The sequence below is a fragment of the Pleurodeles waltl genome, chromosome 8, assembly GCF_031143425.1.
Source record: "Pleurodeles waltl isolate 20211129_DDA chromosome 8, aPleWal1.hap1.20221129, whole genome shotgun sequence".
Classification (NCBI taxonomy): Eukaryota; Metazoa; Chordata; class Amphibia; order Caudata; family Salamandridae; genus Pleurodeles; species Pleurodeles waltl.
In genome coordinates, this window is record NC_090447.1 from 985,632,801 (window position 1) to 985,659,787 (window position 26,987).

Here is a 26,987-nt window from a genome sequence, read left to right on the forward strand (position 1 = left end):
GGTCTCAAAAGTTCATCACACAGTACATTATTTCTGGTGTTTGTATAACACCTAAAACGCAGTTTTGGGTAAAGCCCTTCACCATAAACTCCAGATTGTGAAAAATGTAATAGTTAGATTAAGTACTGGACTTCAAGAAAGGAACCAGATCTCGGGGGCCAGAAAAAAAATAACATTGGCTTGAAGTAAAAAGAAGATTGAAATGCATACTAAGGTACCCTCAACCTAGAAGCGCGTTAATGGAGAGACACACTATTGATTCCTCAAACTACAAGAGATCTATTACCCAGTGCCTAATTTGAGCCACTGGCTGCAGGTGGGCACACCACCACTTATTTTTGGGGATGGCACTTATTTTTACTCATCAGAATTTCAAGCAGAGCAAGACAGCAAAAAATTCAAAAGAGAGAAAGAGGAATCAAATGACGGAAAAACAATGAGAAAAGAAGAAAGTATGGATGAAAAAGAACGTGCAAGAGTGAGATAAAAGGGCTGTGGGTGTCTGGAGGTGAATGAAAGAGGCATGTGCTGGAATGAAGACTACACAGCCTTAGCATCCCTGATATTTGTTGCACAAGCTGCAGGCTTCTGACCAAAGCTTTGGGCCTCAGCACTTATAGTTTCACAACTTGAGCAGTGAGAGCCCCCCAAAAAGTTTGCTTTGACCTGCACTTTTTCATTTATGGGATGAAAACGATTATTCGTTCTTGTGATTTGCCAATAGAGTTCAGTACCAGAGACAAATGGGAAGGACTTCACACTACCATATTTCAGTACACGTCTCAAAACCTTATTACTTTAAAAACTAACATGATTCCTTTTCATCTTAGTCTTTTTTGTTCTTCAAATCTGAGCCTCTAACCCCATTCACTCTTTCTTCCTTATTCTTCTCTATTTTGTTTGCATCATGTCATAACTCTAGCTCCACGCGATGCTTGTGCAGTAGTGCACTGTCAATGTTGCCAATCACTCTAGTAACACCACTGAACAATAAGGAGTGCTGATCCAATGACACATACAAGTATGAGGGGCTAACAACGTACAATCCAGGGAGCATCTTGTTGCTGTGGTTGTTAAATAGGTTTTGAGGGTGAAGGCAGTTGAAGGGAAGACAGATAGATTAACTATTTTCAGGAGTTGGTTAGAGACTGCTATTCCAGGAGTGACCTCTGTGCAGTTTTTTTGTTACCTTAATGTGCTAGCTATCGAACCATCTACTTCGACCTTCTTATAAGTCAAAGGCATAAAATATTTCATCTAATCCTGCTGCTGGCTTGTGAGGGAAGTGGGCTTGGGTTAGTAGTGGGACAAACCAAATGACAAAATAAAATATAGTTCTATTTTGCCATCCAAAGCCTCGCCTGTGATTCAGAAGGGAGCACACAAAGTCCTACAGCCATTGTGCTGGTGCTGCTTTTGGGCACTGCAGTGATCCAGAGAGGCATCGCGGACTTGTTTTCACAGGTGGGATGTGCCTCGTGACAGAGTTTTACTATGGACACTTAAGGAGGAGCCAGTTACTCTTGAATTCAACCCCTGAACTGTTGCCATGGCAGCAACTGTTTCCAGATATATCGAACAGTTCTCAGAAACCAGGGCAACTCAGGCGGATGCTGCTGCTGCAGAATGGCTGCTTCCCTTAATCTTTTTTTCCTTATCTAGGCCTAAGGCTAGGCATGATACTGGGAATTATTGCACAGTTGATAATAAACCAAATATGTACCGTTTGACAGGATTTACAAGAAAAAAGCACGAAGAAAGGCACAAATTAATAACATGAAGACGATACATGCAAGTTTGCATGAATCAAGAGTCTTCATTGCTGCATATCTGTAAAATCATTACTTGTCTGCAGAAATAAACTAACTCTACTACTGTGTTAATTCTAGCATCTGCATGGGGTCTGGCCCCATGCAAGTGTGTGAGCACCTTTGTCTTTGGTTCCGTGCAGTATTACAGACACAAGCACAATGGCAAAGAAGCTGCGAGGCAGCGCACTGGTTGTGCATCACATAGGAGGTGGCACATGGTCAGTTACCCCACTCGCCCCTGGCTTTTGGGAGTAGGACATGGGATTACTGGACCCACTTTCCCCCACATCCTACCGCAGATCGGTGCAATCGCACAATGCTCCCTACTGTGGTGGGATCCCTGCCCCCTTCAAAATTTCAAAATGAGGCCAGGCCTGCTTCCCGCAAAGAAAGGGGGTGGCGGTTTCAAATTGGGCCTCATCTTTCACTGATGAGCTCTCCCTGCGCAGCACGGATTTATAGAGATCATGTGTATGCTTGGGACAGCCCATTTTGTTTTTTTATCATCAGGCCGACTGTCATTGTTTGCACCAGGTACACTCAGTTAAGTGTGCATTACTGTGCATATGTAGCTCAGTGACATTTATACTTCTGTTTGAAGGCCAGCTGCTCCTTCCTGAATTAATCTAAGACCAACGTGCTGGTTGGAGGAGAGGCAAAGAGAGATTCTCTATTGTTTACCTCTACCCTGCTGACACACAAAGGAGGCCTTACATCAACAAACAATGCGGCAATAAGGTAGGAAGCAACTGGAGACCGAGCCATATGATACTCTCTTACTGTCAATAGACTTTGCGAAAGTAAATGCATCCAGTTTTCCTTTATACAAAACGGGCTGCATTTAGCAAAACATAAGATTTTTTTAAGTAAAAAGCAATCACAGACATGGTGATCTCCTGACCCCAGCAGGCCACCAGCCCTGTGATTGTTATCATTCCTAATGGGGATGCAAACTGCAACCTTCTTCATGAATATTCATGAGGTAGGTTGATTTGTTACCCACTAGGAAGTGCTATTCAGGAGTTTAAAGGTTTCTTACATTAGCAACTCTGGCTTCTTTATTGTGATTCAGTAAGAATCACAATAAGAAAATCACAATTCCTACCTTTTGTACATATGGCCAATGGAATGCATGTTTTATAGTTTTGGTTAACCTACTGTATATTGCATTCTATATGCATTTCTAACTACTCCTATAAATTTGGGGTGGAAATCTGATGTTCCTGTTGGTGAGGCATATTCATATTAAACTGTAAGGAAGTGTGCTGCAGTACCATGGTTGACCATGTGTTGTGTTTGACTAACTCTAAGGCTGCTTCGTGGTTCCAAAAAAATGTACCTTAAAGTATTTAATGCTATAACTGTAAAACCATAAACTATAGAACTGTGCTGCGACCTCTTCTGATTCTTAGAACAGTGTGGTAATTAAGTAAGGTGTGTCTGTTTTTAAAGCGCGCATTACAAACTGAATTATCTCTAGCAACTTCTACTCAATATAGTTGTTATCACCAACAAGCTATTTTTTTTTATCTTAGAAAGTTGAAAGGTAAGTCGGCAATGACAGCATTTGGATTTGTGTCTTGTCGGATCCTAAGTGGCTGCTAAATCCATCTAGCTACCTTGAAGACCAGTCGAAAAGGTGAATATATTCTGACGGTTAACACAGCATAACGCTGATTGTAATATTCGATCCACATTTTTTTAAAGACCAGTTTGGGTGGATTTGCGTTTTTCTAAAACACAAAATCAACACCTCACTTTTCGTCTACTCTCCTCACAATATGGTAAACAATACGAAAGCAGCAGTAGTCATCGGTGCAAGGCTCTCATTTCCTTCTGACACACAATGACCATAGAAGGTCATCCTGGAATCACATCAACAGCTCCCAGCACAGGGCAGTCAAACCCAAGGTCATGTACACCACACATACAGCCTACTTGGATGCAGGGCTGGGGACTTACAGAATACGTCACCCCAGTGCAACCCATTCAGCTCCGGTGAAGTGGCAACTCCTTAGCAACCTCCAGAAGCTGAGAACTGTCCACCTTCCCAGACGAGTTTTTAAGAGTCACTCAAGATGATGGGTTGGAGTGGACCCTACATGTTCCATTTTGGAACATATACACCTCTCTCTACGCCCTCCACCAGATGTATAACATCTGTTGGATGCAGCACTTCCCAGTATTACACAGAGAGGCAGTTGGAACAGTCAATGTAAACAAATAAATAGATCATTTTCTCTCCACGTATTTTACATTAATTGTAAGTGTTTTTTCTTTTTTAATAGATTTTTATTTTATTTTTATGCTGAGCAGATTTGCTTACTTGCATGAGGGAGCTGTACATGGTAACAAAAATGGAAGAAACGATTTTCATGTATTTGAAGATGAAAAGAAAAACACTTTAGCTCCTGCACCTTTGTTAGATTTAACCTGCTCTATTAAAGAGTCTCTCTTAAGCTGATATTGTAGTATCTGCCAGAGGCCTAATACACAAAGAATCATGCAGATACCGATATCTGTAAATAACAGGTTTCTTCCTATAATTTGTGTAATTTCACATATATTTACAGAGATGGCCAAAGACTCTCATAACATATGCATCAAAATCAAGGCAAAATCTTGATTTCCCAGCATATGCCTCAACCCAAACTAGATCATTTTGTATTGAAGTTGTCCTTTCTAAACAGGAAAATATTCATTGAGGTGATGAAAGCCACCTCTTTACACTCTCATGAAATACATTTATGCGTTTTGGGGTGAGTTTCACATCCAGGCTGCACATTTGTTTTGGATTAGGAGTAGGGCACCTTGTATTTGGGAAGGGCCAGCATGAGCGTTTACTGCAAGGAGGGAACGATCCAGGTCTTATAAGCTATAAAGATCCCAGCCTTGCAAATAGTCAGTGATATTGCCACAGGGATCTATAATGATTTCTAAAAGTCACAGAAGGCCTTTTTACTTATTTGCTGGGTTTTGTATAGTTAGAGAGACTTAGGGCCAGATGTAGCAAGCAGTTTTGCCCATTCTGTGTCTATGGGAAAATGTGTTCGTACATATGGCCCTTAATCTTATGTTTAGAGTATTTTAACGTATTGCTAATGACAGGAAGTGTTCATAACAGTGTCTTGCATGAGCATCTCTTGCAAAAACCATCCACATTTAATTTCTCTAGCTCGCTGTTTGCAGTTTGAAAACTGACAGTAATAATACCCCAACTGCATGGCCCCCAATTTTGCTTTTTAACTAGAATACCAAGGGTGCATTTATTTTCAACACATGTAGCCCAACTGACAAAGATTTTGTTATGAGTAGGTGTGAGTTACTCTTATTGGGCCTTAATCACAAAGATAAATTAATGTTAAACATACATTTGCCAATTTTGCACCTGCCAGGAAGCCAGAAAGTTATTCCTGACAAGGGTAAATACATTTATGACTGCGGATTAACGACTGCGTTCCAAGACGTACTTTGCTCGGTAAATCCAGAAACATCCAGAAACACAGTGGGCATTGCCATACATCAATCCAGCCCCTTTCCTTCCTGGAAGTGGTCGCCAATTACTCTAGCAAAGGGCCTGAGTACTTTTTCTTTACAGGTGGAAGGGGAACGGATCGCTCCCACATTAGGTGTGGTTGTAGGGAGGGGGTGGCACAGCTTCAGGGAACGTTTTCGAATTCCAAAAAATAGAAAATGTGCACCCACACACAGGCATACATTTATTAGTGTAGAATTACTACTTTCTACGTAAGTTAGGCCCGTAGTACTTTTGTCTTACTCTGATTTTCAAGCGCAAGCCACTAGTACTAGAATAGGAAGTTCCAGGAAAATCACTGTGAATCGAGCGTCCTGATGCTCAGGTATTAAGGCTTCCTTTCACTTAGCAACAAGAAGGGACAGGGACGAATGATACGTTCAAATGCCCAGAGGGAATTCATACATTGCAGCCGGCAAGTCCCTGTCAGGGAAGAGTCATCTTAGAACTAAAGGTCGGGAGACGAGGTGGGAGTGGAGGCTCAGGAGAAACATTTCTACAAGAAGGTTCTGTGAAAGTGTGGTTAATGCATAGGATCACCTGTCCAACAAATGTTGCAAAGTCCCCCACAAGGCCAAAGGGGTAATTGTGCTCGGTGTATTAGTGTGAAGCTGGAGACATTGGATCTATGTGTCTAGCATCGACATTAAAGCAGGAAAATAAGTTACTCAGGAGCATTTCTGAGGGGTGAGATGCCCTTTGTTGAGGACAGGCAACACTACCCGACCCAGCAGGTATCAATTTATCAACTGGGACCTGTAGAGAGGAAGGAAAGAGGCCACAAGTCCATCTGCCGCGCTCCCATTCCTTGGCCCTACCCCCAGGTATCGCACAACAGACCTTGTGTACATGCAGCTCCCAGAAACCAAACGAAGCCAGTGACAGTGGTCTGCTGATGTCACAGGCACACGCCCTTTCACCCATGTGACACATGTCCAGGAGCCCGAGTAATGTCAGGGATGGCAGTCTGGTGATGTCACAGGTACACGCCCTTTCACCCATGAGGCTCATATGCACGCCTTTAATTGCATTTCTACCCTTAACATAGGGGTAGAAAGGTATTTCAGCTCTCCACTGTTCAGTGGTGTAATGAAACTTAAGGGGGGGGGGCCCCCGCAAAGTATCTTGAGGGACCTCCCACCCCTGGACCTAGTCAGAGTCCTGCAGCCTGTGCACAATGTACTGTGCTGAGGGGCCCCTTGGAACCATCCCCTCCCCCGTACCGTGGGGGCAGTAGGAGCCCTTGTTACACCGCTTGCACTATAGAAGATTTACAAGAATAGTGGAGTTGAAGCCTGCAGTGCTGGCAGAACCATGTCTGTTAGGGCTGTGTGAATATTTTCTCTTTAAAATTTCCCCTCATTCATGCAGATACTCGAACTACTGCCCATAGTTGGAATTATGTGACAGGGAGAACCAAATTACGTGGCAGATATGGCTAAATTGTGAAGCAACTAAAGGCAAATTGTGTGCCGTAATTCGGCACATTCTGTGATAACATTACTACATTATTTTGCCATTGTTACAAATGGTAACACAGTGTGGGCAAAGGTTACACCTCATTACTACTAACTTACCACCAAAGTACAGCAATAAGCAACAGAAAGGTGACCGATCAACCTTTGCAAAGGGCCTTCCCCAGTGGTGCAGCAGGTGTATAGCTGCATTTTTACTTATCTTTAATCTGTGTGGGCTAGAAACAATATTTTGTTAAAATCTGAATATTATGCAGCAGATGCTGAATTATGTGGTAGATGTGGCAATCATTAATAATGCAGAAAAATCTGGGAATGCAAAATCGCATAATTCAAGTGCCCTGCATATAGTGTATGACATTTTCTGCATGTTAATTTCCTTATTAAAATCCGAACATGCTGCCAATTTTAAATTAGTTAGAGAAAACAAAACCACTACCAAACATTTTAAAACTGACTCACAAGAATGCAGCACATACATTTTCAAAACTATCTAGTAATTGCAAGGGAGTGTTGCCAGTTTGCATAGAGAAAATACACTGGGGCAACGACACCGGAAAAGCCTGAAACTCCACTAAGTACTGTAAGGAACTAGCAAGACTTTACTTGACTAATAAAAACTTTGTTCATCATCAATGTCTATTCCCTACCAGCCCCGCTCACTCTTCTGAAGCAGCACTGAGCTGAAAACAGGGTAGTCACAGGAGAATAGTACGCTCGCCTTGTGTAGATTTTGAAAGCACAAAAACTGGCTACAACACTCACAACAAGCGTAGATGGCAGCAGAAAAAGCAGTTTCTCCAATCCTTCCAGGGGCTGCACACCAAAGGTTGACAGTCTTGCTAAAGGTACTTGCCCAGGGCCCTCCTGAAGCAATGAGTGAAAGCCTGGGGAGCAGTGATGGATGGAGTTTCAGCTGAATGGTACATGGGAAAGGATGTTAATTTTTAGCATACCTTCGGTAGGCTTTTCCACACTTCACTTCCTTTCTACATGTGTCTTAGTGCCTTCCTCACTCTCCCCTTCTTTTCCAAACTCAAGCCTGAATACCTTCCCCACACTTCAATTCCTTTCCAAACCCAAGCCTGAATGCCTTCCGCACACTTCCATTCCTTTCCAAACTCAAGCCTGAATGCCTTCCCCACACTTCAATTCCTTTCCAAACTCAAGCCTGAATGCCTTCCCCACACTTCAATTCCTTTCCAAACTCAAGCCTGAATGCCTTCCCCAACTTCCATTCCTTTGTAAAAATCTAGCCTGAATACCTTCCCCACACTTCCATTCCTTTCCAAACTCAAGCCTGAATGCCTTCCTCACACTTCAATTCCTTTCCAAACTCAAGCCTGAATGCCTTCCTCACACTTCCATTCCTTTCCAAACTCAAGCCTGAATGCCTTCCCCACACTTCCATTCCTTTCCAAACTCAAGCCTTAATGCCTTCCCCACATTTCAATTCCTTTCGTAAGCATAGCGTAAACGCTTACCCCCCACTTCTATTCCTTTCCAAACCCAAGCCTTGGCAGATCGGGCACAAGTGGTGTTGTGGTGATTAAGCTGTGGGTAGTGACAAGAAACAATGCATTTTTGAGGGGGTGCAGAAAAAAAAAGGGGGAAATCCTAGAAAGAAAAATATTTAATGTGAATAAAAAGTGTAAAATGTACAGTTTCCCATGTTGCCTGATATTATACAATGTTCTGCAGTGCTGACATTCTGCAGATACAGGATTGCAGACTAAGACGGCGGGCCAGGAAATTACAATTATAGATTTCTCTTGCATAAGCTTGCGGTGTCTATTAATAGGGCGAGATGCCATAAATATCTGCAGGTCGTAAGCATGCACCTATTCTACCTTCTTTGTGAATGTGGCCTAATCTGCCAACCTTCAACTATATACTCTCATTATAGTTATGTGAAAGTTGAACTTGAGACACATAAAATAGCAGGGAAAGATTATCAAAGGGCGTTTGAGGTTACCTTAGAATGCAAATTAAAAATGCATGTGCATATGAGAATGTTTCTATTCCAAATGGGTCACTCTAAAGATGGCGCACATTTCCAGCTACCGCTCTTTTTAACTTTGACCTTGGCCAAGTAAACAAGCGCGAGCACCGGCTAAAAATACTGGAATGTGCAGCTTTGTGTGCAATAGTACAACTTCAGTGTTTACAATCAGATCAGGTGTGCCCGCGTTCGTTGAGAGAAGATACTCGTAACGACGAGGCCTCCGTGGCGAGGCCCCACATTTAATAAATATGTCAAGTGCCTGTCATCAGCGGAGGCACTGACAGGACTGGTTCTGCAGGACGTGGGTGGGGAGGCTGACGAGAGAATTCAGGCTTTTCAGCTGCAGAGAGTACAAAGCACCTGCCAGGCACGGTGCACGCCCTGCATGTATGTTACTGTGTCTGCGTGCTTATGTCTCAGGTTAACACATTTCAGAGAATTTTGCACGCCCCCAACCCCACCCGTGGCCGAACGCGCTGAAAGGTGATTTGAGCTCTAGAAAAGTTCCGCAAAAAGCGACGTGGAATGACTTTAAACTTAAAGAAACAATTGATATAAAATAGCAAAACATTGTATGGCGATTTTCATTAAGCTGCGGGCAGGTGGCAAGTTGACAACCAACCGGGAAAGGCAGTTAAGTCCGGAATCAGGGTGCAGCAGACTGTGCTATGGTCATCTCTGAAGTTATTTCGTCTTATTTTTTCTTTACTTTATTATTTGACAGTACACAGTACATACAATTTGCTTTCATTTACCCCAGTTCACGCTGTCTCGTGGCCAGGACGTGCTGTTTGGGGGAATTCTAAAGCACAGTATCACCAAATAAACCACCTCTAGGCACTGTGAAGGTCGGCTCACCTGACCAATTTTTAGATCCGTTTCTGGTGTGCCTAATTCCGCTGCTTAGCTTGTTTCTAAGCGCATGCAGTGCGGAGTAACGGGTATACTGAACCATTGAGACAAGGTAAGATTTGCCAAGGAGCACACTATGTCGACGAATGAGTATCTAAGCCCGCGTCATCTCACAACCGGTGCCTAGAAGAAGTGGTGCAGACCAACTAGGTCACGCACATATCGAGAACTGCTATAGTTAGCCAAAGGATTCAGCCAAGTTTATCTGGTGTTTTCCGGGTGTCGGTTTCTCACAACACATAGGTAAACCCCCAACAACAATTGCCTTTCAAGCGCTCGAGGCAGAACTTGAAGGCGCTTACCTTAAGGGGAACGGGTTCCGTCTTGCGCAGCTGGAGCCGAGGAATAACTCTGAGGAAGGCTCCTGGGCCGAAGGTGGAAACGCACTTTCGACGGGGAGGTATCGACAGACCCACCTAGGATTGTCTCCGAAGCAGCAGCGCAGGAGCTTCTCCCAGGTCTGTGTGACTCACGCAGGGAGGCGCCACGAGGTGTGGCAGGGAGGGTGTCACCCAGAAATACCAGGGCAATTTAAATGCTCGAGTTTTGCAACTCACACGGGCATTCTTTGCATAACTAAGCCTTCGCTCTGGTTTCACTAAAACAGGTCTATTGTCTTGGCAATTCGTTGCCTAGAAATGTAGTACGGTTTGGTAAGCACAGACTCTTCGTGAACTAATGGGGTGAGCCTAAGCTTCAAATAGAAATAGTATTGTTAAAAGTGAGGGATTTTATTAAATACTCAGAACAGGAATACTATATTTTAATATTTTGTTGAGAGTTGTTTATAGCGCCAGGGCACGAACATGGCAATGCTGTTCGGCAGAGTCAGACCTGGCAGCACAGTAGACTAATGCTTCCACTCCAGGAGTCTGTGTTCGAACTCATGGTCAAAGGTTCAAATCCCTCTTAGCCTTTCATCCGTCGCGGGTCGATAAAATAAGTTATCATTGGAGTGATTAACAATAAACTTCTGTTATCCAGTGCTAAAATACTACAGGAGGTGGCTTTACAAATGTAGGGTATGTTATGCAGACAAAGTAACCACAAATGGCTGTGATCTGGAAACAGCTGAGCATGAACGGGTGGGGTGTAGGTAGATTTCTGCGGAGGCAGTGGTGGGCATGGGTGAAATATGTGTCAAAAGGTGAAGCATTGCCCACTTCTGCACGTCACAAGCAACATGCCCTAGAATAAGTGGTGTACATAGGTAGCAACTTGGATAGGCACAATTATAAAACAGTTATTTACAAATTACTTTAGTTATGCATGCAATTACGTCATCAAGACTTGAATCACTTGCTTTGCCAACAAAGTATTAGTTACTGTTTTGGGGTTGTTTTAGAACCCCAGGTTCTTGCATTATAGTAGGAGCGAAGCACAGGCCTGTGCACCCCCTGCAGTGCAAGGGGGCCAAAGGGCCAAACCCTTCAATGGCCTCCATTAATCCCCAGGCCAATCAATATCTGTGAGACAGCAGAGACTTCTGCGGTGGGGAGGTGCGGATTTTGCATTATGCCACTATAGCATCAGCAACCTGCAGCTAAATGTGTCCATGTCAGAATACCTGTCAACGAATCTGTCTTCTTGTGACTGCGCCATACATACTGGAGCGAGACATGCAGGTTTCTTTGTCCAGTGCCCTCCATGTGTCCAAAGGAGTCAAGTCAAATTTATTTCAGCTTAAAAAACAACACAAGCTATACTAAAACATGTTTAAAATTATAGTGCATCGTCGTATTTGTGTGAAATGTACACACACATAAGTGCAATTAGACCTTTAGCTCAATGGTCAAAAGTGTAAACAGAACCAGTATTTCTCTTTGTCCAGCAGGGTCGAACTGGGACAGAAAATAGGCCTGGGTACCAAATGAAAAGTGGCCAAAAAAACAGCCCACCCGCTAACGACCAGGACTTCGGGCAATGCTTGATTGCCCCACATGTCAGTCCAACCCTGTTGTTCAGTTCCCTCTCGGTCGTCACTTGTTGATCTCGTGACTTTTCACGCTGCATGTATGTTGGTAGCTACAGACAGATAACTATTGAGTCAAATCTATGGCAAAATGGTTGGGCCTCCACGCAGTATCTGAGTTGGCCACAGGCAGAGTCTCCTCCTGTGGAGCTACTTTTCACATAAAATTATAAAATTCCTAGTTGTTTCGGCACCTCCAGCAGAAGAACGGCACAGGTCAATGACATTTATTCACTCCGGAAAAATATGATCAACATAGGGTTCATAAGAAATTTCATTTTTCATTCCCAAAGCAGTAGGTGACTTTTTAACGTAAATCTCTACCCGAAATAAAGGCCCAACATTAGATCTTGATCAGCTGACTACTGGCTTTTGCTATATGTCATAGCACCTTATGCCAATAAGTAATTAGTGACATGTCTAAGCAACGGTAGCAAGGTGTACTTTGCTGTACTACGAAGGTCCTGGAGTGCTCTCAAATAAATTGTGTGGTCAGGATTGGACCATAAGCAAGGCCACTGGAATTATGCGATTGTGCGGCTGCAGCGATATTCACATAATTAGAGATTTTCTGCATTTGCCACAGGATCCATCACCTGCTGCATAATCTGCAGATTTTATCAAAAAAATGTGCCTAGCTCAAACGCTTCAAAAGTTACTAAAAATGCAGCGACATGTGTTGTTGCATGGTGGAAGGCCCTTAGCAAAGCTGGATTGGGCATTTTTCTGTTGCCTATTGTTATATCTGGGTGTTGAGTTAATACTAATGAGGTGCAACCAATGCCCAGACTGGGTTACCAAGTTTAAAAACAAGCATTTGCAATGCAACAGGTATTGCATTTGCTCGAGTTAGAGCAATTGGCGTTGTAAATTCCTAACTAGACTTTTCTTGCCACATTGAAAATGAAGTGTAAAACAGTTGACAGAAGCAAGCCGATTCAAAGCACCGCCGCTGACATGAACGCAAGAGTTATTAGCTCCCTGCCTGAATATCTAGAAAGGATCACGGTTGGGATGTAAGAGAAACCGAAACCGGAGGAGGGGCCATCACACCCTGTAACAGGAGGAAGCGTGACTTAATGTGATGGCCAAAAGAAATGTTCAGGAATGTTCACTTAGATAATACGCCAGGGGAGGGAACTGCGCACACAAAGGAGAGACATTTCACAAAATGCACTAATAAAAAATGAAGCATTTCAGACAAGCACAACAATGAATGAATAGCAAGAGTGAGCATGGTTAAAAACCCACATAGTTATTACAACAGGCTCTAGCGAGCTTACGTGCTCGACCCTAATGACAAAATCATGAAGTAATACTGTTACAAAATGTGCTGCATTATGCCACATTATTTGCCTTTTCTTGCCGCACAATTTGCTCAACCCTACCGCACATTTTGACTAAGCTACAGATTTTAGCCTTGTCTTCAGTCAGTGTCATGACATTCCTCTTAACACATTCTAAATGCAACCCACAATCCTCCATTCGCACAAGGCCTTGCCAAGGGCTCCTTTTGAAATCTGATGTTTCTGTCGCTCCAAAGCATGGGCACCTAGGGCAATGAATATGCACCTCTCCCAATTATCTATCTCTTCCAACTCTCTTTTCAGCTGTAGGCCCAAAATGAAATGTATCCATAATGAAGGAGGGTATGGGGATACACAAGACATTATAGAGAGGTTAGGAGGCACACTCCTGATTCCCAGGGACTCTTTCTTAGGCCTGCTTTGCCAAACATTGACTATCCCCAACAAATCCTCACTCTCAAAGTTCTACCTCATTGAATGCCCTAGGACATCATGCCTTCCCTTACCACCCACATTACTCCTTTACTGCTTATCTGATAGACAGAGCTCCAATGTTAGCTACTCACAACAAATTACAGTTATGTTCAGTGAGCTGCCAGGCTTTTAAAGATAATCACTCCACCCACAAGGCTCCTCCCTTCTTGCTCTGATGGTGTTCCCTCTCCTTTGCACTCTTTTGGTCTTGGTCCTTCCTTTCTTCCCCTCCACCCCCTGGCACTTTTACACTATCTTGTTAAATAACATGTTACTCAAAAAATCAACATAACATTTTCTTATGGCCTGATGGTTGGGATATGTTACTGGTCCCAGGGAATTGCTTGCCTTGCACTCTGGATAGGACAAGCAGAGAAATAAGTCCTACACATTTCTCACCTTCCAGTCATTCAGATAGTCATGAGTCTTAAGACTGCTTATGACTCCCACTATTCAGTGCGTCCTCAAGGAACTCCTGTGCCTTTGCCCTCACCAATTACAATCTGCAATCATCTCAACTTAACAAGACATCTGTACTGGAGTGCGTGGCCAAGATGGCGACCAGAGCGAACGTCTAACCCAGCTCCGCTTCAGGCCCTCTCACGATCCTGAATATATCGCCTCTTCCCTACCACGTATAGAATGATGCGTGACCCCCCCCCCCCATTACTGGCTCCACACGCATCGCAAACTGGAGGGAGAGAAGCCAAGGGGGGAGCACTACGGCTGAGATACTGCAGCTGGGCCCGCCACTGCGTGTGGAGCCGCGGAGAGGCCCAGCTGACTCTGCGATCAGGCCGGTCGGAGAACCGAGTTGCCTAGCCATCACCCAGGGGGAGGACCCTGAGCGCCTCCAACACACAGGAGAGCGCCCGAGCGGAGTGACGACAGCCGGGCACACAAGCATGCGGGGCTAAAGGACACTGCACCTGGATCGCGGCTCCCTGATCGAGGTAGGAGGCCGCCCGGTTAAGACCAGGCGCACCTCCTGGAGGGACAGAGAGGCCTGCCGGGTGGGGCCGGAGCATCTGGGTGGGGAGAGTGGGAGGGAGACCTCCTGGATCACTGCTCTCCCTGCTCCTACCACCCTGGGCCCTGGGACTGGCTCCGGGGACGGCTTGTGTCGGCCAAGAACAAAAGTAAGATGATTGAAGGACGGGGAGGAGGGCTGCCGCATTCTCGATTAATGCGCGGCCCCCATCATTGGACCTGCGCACGCAGCTAGCCGGAGGGAGTGAGGCCAAAGGGGTAGCAATGCTGCAGGAACTGGGCCTAACATCGCTGTCGGACCATGCAGAGACCTGTGGCCTTTGACCCTCGCCCCGTGGGGGGGGCCCGCGCACTTCCAGAACACGGGAGAATGCTTGAAAAGAGCGGAGGGAGACGGTAGTCTGCGACTGGGGAACGACGGCTGGGCCAACAGGCACGAGGGGCGCTGGGGTGCCACATCTGGGGCATGATCTCGGGCGAGATGGGGCACACATAAAGAAGGAGAGTCCACTCCCCAGAGAAAGCAGAGGAGACGGTCAGGGTGGGCTGGAGCACCCGAGCGGGTTTACAGCCAGGAGACTCACTGCATCTTGGTTCTAGCTTCAGGGGCAGTCCACGTCGGACCTTGACAGGCAGTAGGGAGATCGAAAACCGAGGGGAGCTGCTGTGATTATGACTGTCTGACTGTGCCACTGGCTCCCCCTGTTTGGTGGTACTGTGGGGGTCCCCTGGGTGCCAAAGAAAGTGTGGAAGTCGCATAGTGTGGACAGCACTGCTCGGAACAGTAGCGGGGCGCTGTGTCCTGCGCTACCCACTTTAACTAGCTAATAAACGCCCCATACCACAAACGGATACGCTTGCAAAAACAGCGATGGGTCACAACAGAACAGACAAGTCCGGGGCGACTGGCTCAGTGGCGCATGAGCTGGTCGAAATGGAAGAGCGCATGAACTCTTCGGACATCTCTCTAGCGGCTACCCTGGCAGAGCACTTTCAGAAATTCAATGACATACTAAATGCGGTGATTGACATTAAGGCTACCTTGGAACTCAAGATCGACTCACTACGCATAGACATGGGTCACCTGAGGGAGTATCATAAGAAATTGAAGGAACGCGTGGAAGCCACGGAAAACGCGATACCCGACATGCAACCATTGGTGTCGGATGCTACCTCAAATATTAGTGCTTTGCAAAAGGAAAAGCTGCACCTGTGACAGCGGCTATAGGACCAAGAGAGGCGATCCCATCGCAACAACATACGCGTGGTGGGGCTTCCTGAGCACGAAGAGGGCCCCAGCATGGACCTCTATATGGAAGAATGGCTATCTCAAACAGTCCTGCAAGGCAAACACTCAACCTTTTTATCAGTTGAAGGAGCACACAGGGTTCCGGGCAGAACCCGTGCCCGGGGGCCCCATCCCGGGACTGGTGGTGGTCCGCCTATTTAACTACTGAGATAGAGACCATATACTGCAGGTGGCCCGTACGCGGGACTCTTGGATAATAGCGGATGCCATGGTACATATTTATCCAGATAATATCCTTGAGGTGCAGCGCAAATGAGCCTCATTTCACCTGGTCAAACGTACACTGAGAGAGCACAACATTAAATATGCGCTGCAGTTCCTGGCGACTCTCCGGGTCACTATGGAGGACATCACCTCCTATTGCGCTACACCTGAAGAAGCCTGGGCGTGGTTAGAAGGAAGAGGGATAACTCATGCACCACAAAAACCACCTGTGCGACAGACAAGGACTGCAAGAAAGGAGAACCAGGGCCCAAATAAGCACTCATCAACATCTGGCCCATTGAAAGAGCAGGCGGCAACGGAAAGAGTGTGGGCAGGGGCAGAGGTGGAGATTCAGACTGGGACTCCCTCCCCCCCTCCACCGAGTGATGAACAGTTGGACGTAGATATCCCTGATATGGACAGCGAACAGATACATGTGCTAATAGCAGGTGGCCCACCTGTGACACCGCAATCTGCTGAAGACTTGATATAAACTAAGCTGCGGTTATGGTCATATCCTGGGAGCCGATGGGAGGGCTCAACCACTCGCGGTATTAAAACTAATTGGAGAGGCAGGGTTACTATCTTCATCCTAAGGGCTGAGCTCTATTATTGTATACGTTACTACGATACTTGCTGCTATTTAACTAGCCACGTCTCTTCCCCACAAACACCAAAGTGTACTCCATGTAGAACAGTAGTTGGTTTCTTAAGTATAAGCATTGCAGTGCTATTGGCTGATCGCCAGTTGGCGTTACAGCCTAGGATGGGGAGTTTACTGTCATACCTATGTTATGCTGGGGGTTTGGTTGTATTGGTTATAAATAGGTTTGAGTGGATGCGCATATCGAGGTGCGCGAGGGGAAGGAGGTGGTGTGGTGGAGGTTGGGGGGAGCTTGAGGCGAGCTTGGTACTTCCAGTTGATCTGCCTTACGGCACACCGATCATAGGTGGATTGTTACTCAGATGGACATATGGCCCAGTATTCTTTTATGACATGAAATATTAGAGGGTTGGCAGGCTGCATCAAACGATTTAAGGTATACCAGTTTTTACCACGCTGTAAAATATAGGTGGTGTTGTTGCAGGAAACGCACTTTACCGCACTGGACCTGCAAAGGGTACGCAAACATTGGCGGGGCACGTTGGTAGGAACCACATATTCTAGGTACGCCAGGGGAAACTTATCTGGGTGGCACCAGGGGTCCCTTTGGAGGTATTACATACCTGAGTAGACCCTGAAGGTCGATATGCTACCCTGGAAGGGAAACTAGACGGGGCACCGATATCCATAATTTCCCTTTAAGCCCCCAATGCTAATCAAGCCACATTCCTACAATCACTCACTATATCTTTATTTCACGATCCAACGGCTCTATGCTACTGGGGGGGGGGACTATAATAGCATACCGGACATTGAGCTAAATCGGTCCTGTCCACCTGTGCCGGGTGCCCAATCTAAAAAGCTAGCACAAAATCTACGACAATGGGAAACACACAACCAATTACATGATGCACAGCGGGGTCTCCGCCCCGCTGAACGCAGATACTCCTATTACTCATGGTTGCATGATTTGCACACTAGAATCGACCTCATATACTGCAATTCGGAGGCTTTACTAAAAATTACTAACTCTGAATATCTAGGTCACACCTTTTCAGACCACTCCCCCATGCAGCTTTGATTACGGTGGAGCCGCATTCCTCCGAGTATTCCCACAAGGAGGATGCCAGCAGTAGCATTGCAGGATGCATCATACTGCGATACCCTCAGAGGACATATTAACACTTATTTTGAGGAAAATGAGGGCAACAGATGCAGGTATTGAATGGGACGCCTTTAAGGTGGTACTGAGGGGCCATGCGATAAAGACGAATTTTGGCACTGGGCTGGTCTTGTGCAGGGAGATCCAGGAGCTCGGATCCAAAATGCGAGCAACTCCTGCCTACAGATGACACTGCGGCCGCGTTACTGGTGAGAATATGCATTACTCATAAAACAGCAGTGGATAGACTTGTACAGCTGAATTACATGGAATAACAGGCTAGAAAACATGCAGAGGGGGACAAAGCGGGCAGGCTCTTGGCCTGGATTATAAGATCAGAGGCTGCCCAAACACTGATCACTGCTGTAAGGGATAGGGAGGGGCAGCTGTTAAACACACAGGCAGACATAAATGCAGCATTCCATGCACACTACGCCACACTATACACTGCCCAGGAATCGGGCACTGAGAATGAAAAACTGAAAATGTTCCTGGGTGCCATGTGCATCCCAAGCATGATTCCGGAAGATAGCGAGGTGCTAGAGGCTCCCCTACAATTATCAGAAATAGAAGAGGCAATCAAACAAACGGCACAGGGAAAAACACCGGGCACGGATGGTTGGCCGATCAAATCCTATGCCACATACCAGACAGTACTAGCTCCTAAACTATTGATGACTTATAATGTGGCGTATGCTAAGGGGATTCTATCTCCTTCCATGCGTAAAGCAACATTGGTGGTGCTACCCAAACCGGGCAGGGATCCACTAATGATGGGGTCTTACAGACTGCTATCATTACTTCATTCAGACTACAAAATACTCAGTCGCATATTGGCGAATAGGATCTCACCTATAATTACAGGGCTAATAAACCCAGACCAGAACAAATTCATCCCGGGCAGGAGTACGTTTCTGAACCTCAGCCGTTTATTTTCAATAATGTACTGGGCGCACACTGGTGGCATGGAAGCGTGGGTGACATCACTTGACATAGAAAACGCATTTGACACATTGGGATGGAACTACCTGATGAGGGAATTAAAAAAAATGGGCCTGGGCCCTGGATTCCTTAGATGGATCGCCCGTATCCATCAAACACCGTTGGCAAGAGTGAGGACAGGCAACCTAAGTTCTGACCCCTTTGTTATACATCGTGGGACTCGGCAGGGATGCCCTCTGTCGCTGCTTCTCTTTGCACTGGCGAAGGAACCCCTGGCGCATGACCTTCGGGAGCGTGCGACTGAATGGGGACTATATATGGGTGGCGCTTGGCATATCATCTCATTATACGCGGACGAAGCCTAGGTACATCTGCACAACAACGCTGGGGTGCTGTCCCATCTAATGATGCTGCTGCAACAGTTCACTTGGGCATTAGGCCTCAGGGTGAACTCAGAGAAATCCTATCTATTCCCTCTTATACCCTTGTCTGCAGCTCAACGAGAACATCTGCGCTCTGCCCCATCGACTTGGTCTTGCAACACTATCAAGTACTTGGGGGTTAGGATATGTCAGGAGGAAAAAGATCATATAGAAGCAAATATTGGAGGGGTGTTGACGGACTCGAGGCCCTCCCTACAGTTCTGGACATCCCTTTCCCTAATGGGCAGACTGGCCCTATCCAAACTGCTGGTGCTTCCCGGGTTATTATACTACTTTGCAGCTATCCCAGTAGTTCTCCCACGTAAATGGTTCAAAGATATGCAGTCCCTACTGGTAACACTGATATGGGGCAAGGGAAGACTGAGGGTGTCTATGGATAAGTTATAAGCACTCATATCGTGTGGTGGACAAGGGGCGCCAAATTCCGAACATTATTATGCAGCTGCCCAACTCCAATGGCCAATGTACTGGCTAGCTGCTCACAACTTACACGAGTTGAGCACCACTTGGTGGCAGGGGACTCTGATTAACTTACTGAGATGGCTCATGAAGTCTGCTTCAGATACCCCAGTGGAAGAGGGTAACATATTAATGTCAACTGCCAAAATATGCTGGACTAAATACACACACATCGCAACGCATAAATATCCATATGCCCCCCGCTTATCGCTCTGGGTTCTGCCGGGGTGCACGGATAGACGCCACGAGCTGACGGCATCCGCCTGGGAAAACGTAGGTATAACAGAATGGGAAGATATATTTGAAGACAGCATGCTCATATCATTTGACGGCCTGGTCGCTAGTTATGATATCCATCTGGGCACTTTCCTCAAATTTTTTTGTTAAATCTTTTTATTGCATTTATAACATAAACAAAACGCATATTACTAAAATACTTATACAAGATAAGAATAGAGTGGGGAAAGTCTGTTGTTTGGTGGTCTGATGTAGGGGGTAAGTCCGCCGTGAGGGGGGGGAGGTCTACGGGGCAATCAGGGCGAAGGGTAATGATTACGAGCAGGATGCATTTGTCGTGGGTGGAGTGTACCTTTGTGGATATAGTTTCGGAGCTGTATATCTAGGGTGTGTGTTTATATTCTTATCATCTGTGTTTGAATGAAGTTTCAGGTCTAGGTAATTATGTATAGGAAATATGTTGGTTGTGATGTCTCGGATCAGTATTTTTCCAGAAGACTAGGGGGGTCGTGTATCATCTTTTTCCTGTAGTTGATCTGCCACGGAGTCCCATATATCAGCGTGCTTGACTACCACTCTTATATCACGTAATGTGTGCAACACCTGTATTTCTGCATTGACCCAACGCTGTACGTCAGTTTTCCAGTGGAGGGAATCTGGGGCGCTAGGTGATTTCCACTGTGTGGCGATGAGTCGTTTGAGGATTACAAATGCTAGATCTGCGCATCTGTGTTTTTGTTTATCTTTGCTACGTTTGTGTCTGATACCCAATAGGCAGGACTCAGGGGTAAGTGCTAGGGGAATACCCAGCCATGTAGCAGTTTGTTGTGTGTTGTCTTGCCATACTCGGAGTAGTGGTGGGCAGTTCCAGGTCATGTGCAAGAAATCAGCTTCCGTGTTACCACACCTTGGACAATCAGAACTAGCTTGGGGGTACATGTGGTGGATTCGGTGTGGAGTCAGGTACGTCTGGTGTAGGTAGTTGAGCTGGGTGTATCTGAAACGTGCGTTGCGCGATACCTCGCGTGTGGATGTGAGGGCCATGGACCATGTTGGAGCTGTGAATTGTGTGTGAAGTGCTTTTTCCCATTTGTTCTTAGCTTGTGGCTGTGCTTCTTCTGGGTTAGCTCGTAGCACGTTATGGATCCCTGAGATACGTGTTGATGTACCGATGTCTGATAGCAACTCATGCAGAATAGGTGATGGTAGTGGTTCCCTGCTACTGTGTCCCCATGCGTTGCGTATTAGAGATTGTAGTGCGCCGTACATAATAAAACTGCCCTGTCCCAGAGTGTACGTCGACGCGAGTGCCTCGTAGGGGAGAAATTGGCCCTCTGCGAATAATTCTCCCACTAACCGGAGGCCTTTGGCGGCCCAGTCAGTGAGACACAGACGGCCATGTAATCTATGTACCCCTGGGATGGCGAGTAATGGGGTCCTAGGCGAGTATGGTGGTTTTCCGGGTCCCCTGTTCACATAGCGCCGCCACACCCTTTTGGCCACTTTTAACAGGATATTGTTGTGTCGCTGTAGGGCCACACGTCCCACGAGCCATTCCAGTATGTTTAAACCACCCAGTTGTGTGCTCACAGTGTGGGTTTCCGAGTGAGTGGGGTCTTGTAACCAAGTTAAGATCCACCGCAGCTGAGCAGCTGCGTAGTAGAGCTCAAATTGTGGTACACCCATCCCGCCTCTGTCCAGTGGTAGGCAGATCTTAGCCAAAGCCACACGTTTACGTCCGGTGCTCCATATCAAGTCTATCAACAGCTTATTCAGCTGTGCGAAAAAAGTGCTAGGAAGCCATAGTGGTAGGGCAGCGAAAAAATATAGTAGTCGAGGGAGTATAATCATTTTGATTAATGCCACTCTACCCATAGGTGATAGTGGTAGTGTGCACCAAAAGGGCAGCAGTCCTTTTATTGATCTAATCGTCCGGTCTAGATTGCCCTCCTTGAGGTCAGATTCGTCATGATATATGTGCACTCCTAAATATTTGAAAGTGCTGTAAGTCCATTGTAAATTATGCTCAGTGAGTATGTGGGTCTGTGTGTCGGGTAGTCGGCGCATGGGGAATAGACATGATTTGGCCCAGTTAACACGTAGGCCGGATATGTCTCCGAATGAGTTCAATAATTGTAGCAGGATTGGTAGGGATTCGGTATGGTTACGTAAGTATATTAATGCATCGTCTGCGTATAAGGACACTATGCGGTGTTCCACGCCGTCCGGTATGCCCCATCTTGTGGCTTCATTGTGCAATTTAGCCGCGAGGGGTTCTATGGCTAATGCGAACAGAAGTGGTGACAGGGTTCATCCCTGTCGCGTGCCTCTACCGATCTTGAATTTTTCGGAAGTGATGGTGCCCGTTTTTACTCTAGCTATGGGGTCTGAATATAAGATAGATATCCAGCGTGTGAACACTTTACCAAATCCCAGTAACTGCAGGGTTGCCATCAGATATGGCCATCCCAGTGTGTCGAAAGCTTTTTCAACGTCTAGTGAAACCGCAACTCTGGAGTAGTCTGTATCAGGAGTTTCAGCGATCAGGCGCAATAGGTTCCTGATGTTGATAGAGGTGTTGCATCCTGGTATAAATCCTGATTGGTCTGGGTGTACCAGGGAAGAAATTATTGGGAGAAGTCGGTTGGATAGTACCTTGCCTAATATTTTACAGTCCGAGTTTAAAAGTGATAGGGGTCGGTAAGAGCGTACGTCCAGTGGGTCGCGCCCCTGTTTTTTGGAGGACTACAATCGTAGCTTCGCGCTGTGAGTCTGAGAGATGACCTGTTTCATATGCCTCCTGTAGCATGGTCAGATATGGAGTGAGCGTTTGTGATGAGAAAGTCTGATAGTACTCGATCGGTAGTCCGTCCCCCCTGGTGCTTTATTGTGGGCTAGCTGTTGCAGTGCATGTTTTATTTCGTCACTTTCGATGGGTTTGTCTAACTCTAGTGCTTGTGCAGCCGTTAATTGATTTACGTGGGAAGTCTTGAAGAAATCTTCTAGTTGTGGTGCGAGTGGGGGATGTTCTGCCTGATATAACCTTGCATAATACTGCCTAAATGCGTCGTTTATTTCTGATTGTGTATTCACTATCACACCAGTATCTAGGCGGATGGCGTTTATAGGAGTATGCTGCTGGGTCCCTTTCGCTAACCAGGCCAGCATACGACTTAATCTATCGCCCTTGGCGTGTAATCGCGCCGTATGGTATCGATAGTCGAATTTTCGTAGACGGGTTTCAGCATCGCCCCATTGCTTTTTGAGTGTGATCGTGTTATTCTTAGCAGTACTATTTAAGGCCGCCTCGCATTCTGCCTTCCGTAATTTCTCCTCAGTATCATGTAGCTCTGAGAGCAGTGTGCGCCTGATACCTCCTGCAGCCCCGATACACATGCCCCTGACTACCACCTTGTGTCCATCCCACTCGATTGCGCGTGTTGTGGCTGTTTGACTATTATTTGTGAAATATGATTTTATGGTGTTAGCTAGTTCTTCCCGGAATGGCGGGTCGCGCAACAAGATGGGTTGTAAGCGCCAAGTGGGTATTCGTGATGGCTGAATACCCCATCTCAGTGTGACGATTAGGGGGCAGTGGTCCGATAGGGTTTTGTCCAGATAGTTGGCGCTATGTAAAAGTGTGAATAACCAGGCACAACAGGTGCAAGAGTGGCTTCGAGCCGATTCGTGTCCATATGGGAACCGATCTGGGTTAGGGGGCTGCTGTGGTATGTGGTCCAAGGTGGCCGCGGGGTCCGGCCCATTCGGGTGTCGTCTTCTCCCAATTAGGCGCGTTCAGGCTGGAAGGCACGCCGGCTTCAGGCGCATAGTGTTTATAGCTTTCGGAGTAGGTTAATCGCTGCATCTGTGTGTTACCTTTTCAGAGGTCGTCTGCGGTGCGTGGTGTGACCACCGGTCCCGAGATTAGTGGGGATGTGGGCAGGCTTTGCGGGGACCCCACTGAGTCCGAGTCCGTGGTGCCATATTCGCGGTTGTGCTGTATTCGAATACTCGAGAACCTATTAACGTCCTTTAATGCTTGAGCTTGCCAGTCCGATGCTTGCTTTTCAGTAGGGCGTGATCCGGTTCTGGGTTTCAATTTCCTTTTCTTACGCTTTTTTTGTGTTAGCCATTCCTTTTGCTCTGGGTGTTCATCTGTGGGGTCTATTAAGCCCTTGGCGTGGATCCAAGTCCATACATCCTCTGGGGACGGGAAGACGTGAGTTTTATCGCCATCCACTACTCGTAGTCTGCCAGGATACATGAGGGAGTATGGAAAGTTCTTATCACGTAGTACCTGTTTTGCCTAAGTAAAGGTGGCACGTCTGCGCTGGACCTCTGCTGTATAGTCCGGATAGGCTGTGACTTTTACGTTTTCAATTTCGCCGGGTCCCAGCGCACGGAAGCTCTTTAGGATTTGATCTCTATCACGGTAATTCAACAGCCTGGCTATTAATGGGCGAGGAGGGGCTCCCGGGCGTGCAGGACCGCCCGGGATCCGGTGTGCCCGCTCCACTGTCAGAAAAGGGGAGGCCTCCTGCTGCAATATGTGATCTTTTAGCCAGCTCTCTAGAAATAAGTCTGCGTTAGGGAGCTCGATTCGTCCGGGAATCCCATAAATCTAATGTTATTACGGCGTGACCGGCCATCCGCCTCCTCCGCGCGTCTTTGGAGTTGTATTATCTCAGATTCCTGCTGTTGTATTCGGTTTTTCATGTCCTCTATATTTGGTTGAGATGTTTCTAGGGTAGATTCCACGGTGGTTACTCTATCCGCTAGCTTCCGGTGTTCAGTGCGTAGAATAGTGACTTCCACTGCCATTGCATCTATCTTTCCTTCCAGGGATGTTTTAGTTTCTAATATTGCCTGCAGTACCTTGTCAATTTGTAACGAGTGAGCAGCTAGCGTTTCAGTCAATTTGTGCAGTGGATCTGGGCTCTCCATCGTTGGTGGGTCCCCAAGTCTGGTCTCTGATTGGCCCCTCGGTGGCTTCGGTTTCACCATGGTTTTGCCTGTTCTGAGCTCTCTTCGTATTGCGTTGTGATTGAGGTGGGTAGTTTATACAGTTCTTGTATTAGGCGAAATTTGTTGTGTGCCCAACAGTGGGAGCTTGATGCGTTCCGCAAAAGGTACGCACCGGATGTGTGCAATTGACGATTGCGTGTTGCAGCGCACGTGTCTGTGCGTTTTATGTTGGGGGAGAATCAGCTTTGCTCTTTGCAAGAGAGGTGTGCCTGGTACTTGCCGTTGGCGGTTGCGCGCTGCGGTTCCCGTATCTGTGCGTTTTATGTTAGGAAATGAGAAAAGGAAGAAACGGCATTGCTCCCTGGGTGTATGCAAGACTAGGAAATGTCACTGATTCCAATTTTCGTTGGTGGGTGTGGTTGATGCCTTTGCGTAGTGCTTGATTTCCGAGCCCACCCAAGACACACCCTTAATAGGGCACAGCGTAGTTTGATTTCCCCTTTGAACTCCGATGTGCGTTACGTGTTGGGAATGGCTAGCGCTCCGCAGTTGTTGCTGGGCTCCGTACTTCTCCATCGACCTGACCTCTTTTTAGCACGCAAGCGTTTGGTGTAATTAAACAGCAGTTCCCCAGAACTTAAATCTGCGGCCTTTTTCACGTATGCAGTTAGATCTCAATCGGGCCGCGTCGTCATGCTTGTGTTCCGCGATTGGGCTCTAATGTTCGTCCGGGGTCTTAAGCTGCCCGTTAGATTGGGCGCCTATGGCATACAAGGGTGTATCCGTGGTTGCGTGCTGCGGTGCCCATAACTACGCGATTTATGTTAGGAAAAAAAAAAGAAAGGAAGAAACGGCTTTGCACCCAGGCTGTGTGCAAGGCTAGGGAATGTCACTAAGCCCAGTTTTCGTTGGTGGGTGTGGTGGATGCCTTTACATAGTGCTTGACTTCTGGGCCCACCCTAAACACTCCTTCAATAGAGCACAGCGTAGTTTGATTTCACCTTTGAGCTCCGTTGTACGTTTCATGTTAGGAATGGCTAGCGCACCACATTTGTTGCTAGGCTCCGTACCTCCCCATCGACCTGGCCTCTCCTTAGCACGCAAGCGTTCGGTGTGATTAAACAGCAGTTTCCAGAAACGGCCTTTTTGCTTGTCTGCAGTTAGATCTCGATCGGGCCGCGTCGCTATGCGCGTGCTTCGCGACTAGGCCCGTAACTGCGCGATTTATGTTAGGAAAAAAAAGAAAGGAAGAAACGGCTTTGCACCCAGGCTGTGTGCAAGGCTAGGGAATGTCACTAAGTCCAGTTTTCGTTGGTGGGTGTGGTGGATGCCTTTACATAGTGCTTGACTTCTGGGCCCACCCTAAACACTCCTTCAATAGAGCACAGCGTAGTTTGATTTCACCTTTGAGCTCCGTTTCGTGTTAGGAATGGCTAGCGCACCGCATTTGTTGCTAGGCTCCGTACCTCCCCATCGACCTGGCCTCTCCTTAGCACGCAAGCTAAGGTGTGATTAAACAGCAGTTTCCAGAAACTTCGGTCTACGGCCTTTTTTCTTGTCCGAAGTTAGATCTCGATCGGGCCGCGTCGCTATGCGCGTGCTTCGCGACTAGACCAAAATGTTCGTCCGGAGTCTTAAGCAGCCCGTTGGATCGGGCGTCTATGGCATGCGAGGGTGCATCCGTGGCTCCTCGCCATCCCCACCCGCAGCGCTAGGATCGCTCCGTACCTGCGCGCAGGGTGCAGCCGCCGCTATCGTCGGGCCGCTCGGCTCCTCGCTGGTGCGCGTCCCCGTCTCTTTACCATCGGGGCCCCGGGCGAGCCACTGCGTCAGTTTGTTCAGGTCTTCAGGGTCTCGGGATGTTACTGAGCATGAAGCATGTGGGTTCGGAGGTTTTCAACGCCTGGGGACAGGAGGATTACAGGATAATTATGGGCCGAGCGCGGAGCTCTGATTCAAGGGACCGCACTCGCCGCCATCTTGGCCACGCCCCCGGGCACTTTCCTCACATAACATATGCTTCATATCGCTGCATTTCACATTACTGGGACACCAGACATGAGGAGCCAAAAACGTCAGCATTATTGCAGATATTACTATCTCGGGGGGGAGAAAAAAGCAGTCACAAATATATACAGTTCGATAAGTTTAGACAGAAAACCACCACTAAGGGCGCTCAGG

At 46.9% G+C, this 26,987-nt stretch overlaps 1 protein-coding gene across 7 annotated transcripts in view; it reads right to left on the bottom strand.

The window, feature by feature from the left end:
• Positions 1 to 10,214, bottom strand: part of SCEL (sciellin) — a 463,522-nt gene extending 453,308 nt beyond the window's left edge. For all 7 annotated transcript variants that reach the window (XM_069205234.1, XM_069205233.1, XM_069205232.1 and 4 more), the window contains exon 1: positions 10,041 to 10,214. The gene's annotated coding sequence lies outside the window, so the exon portion shown is untranslated. The remainder of the gene's footprint in view (positions 1 to 10,040) is intronic.
• Between the last annotated feature and the right edge of the window lie 16,773 nt (positions 10,215 to 26,987).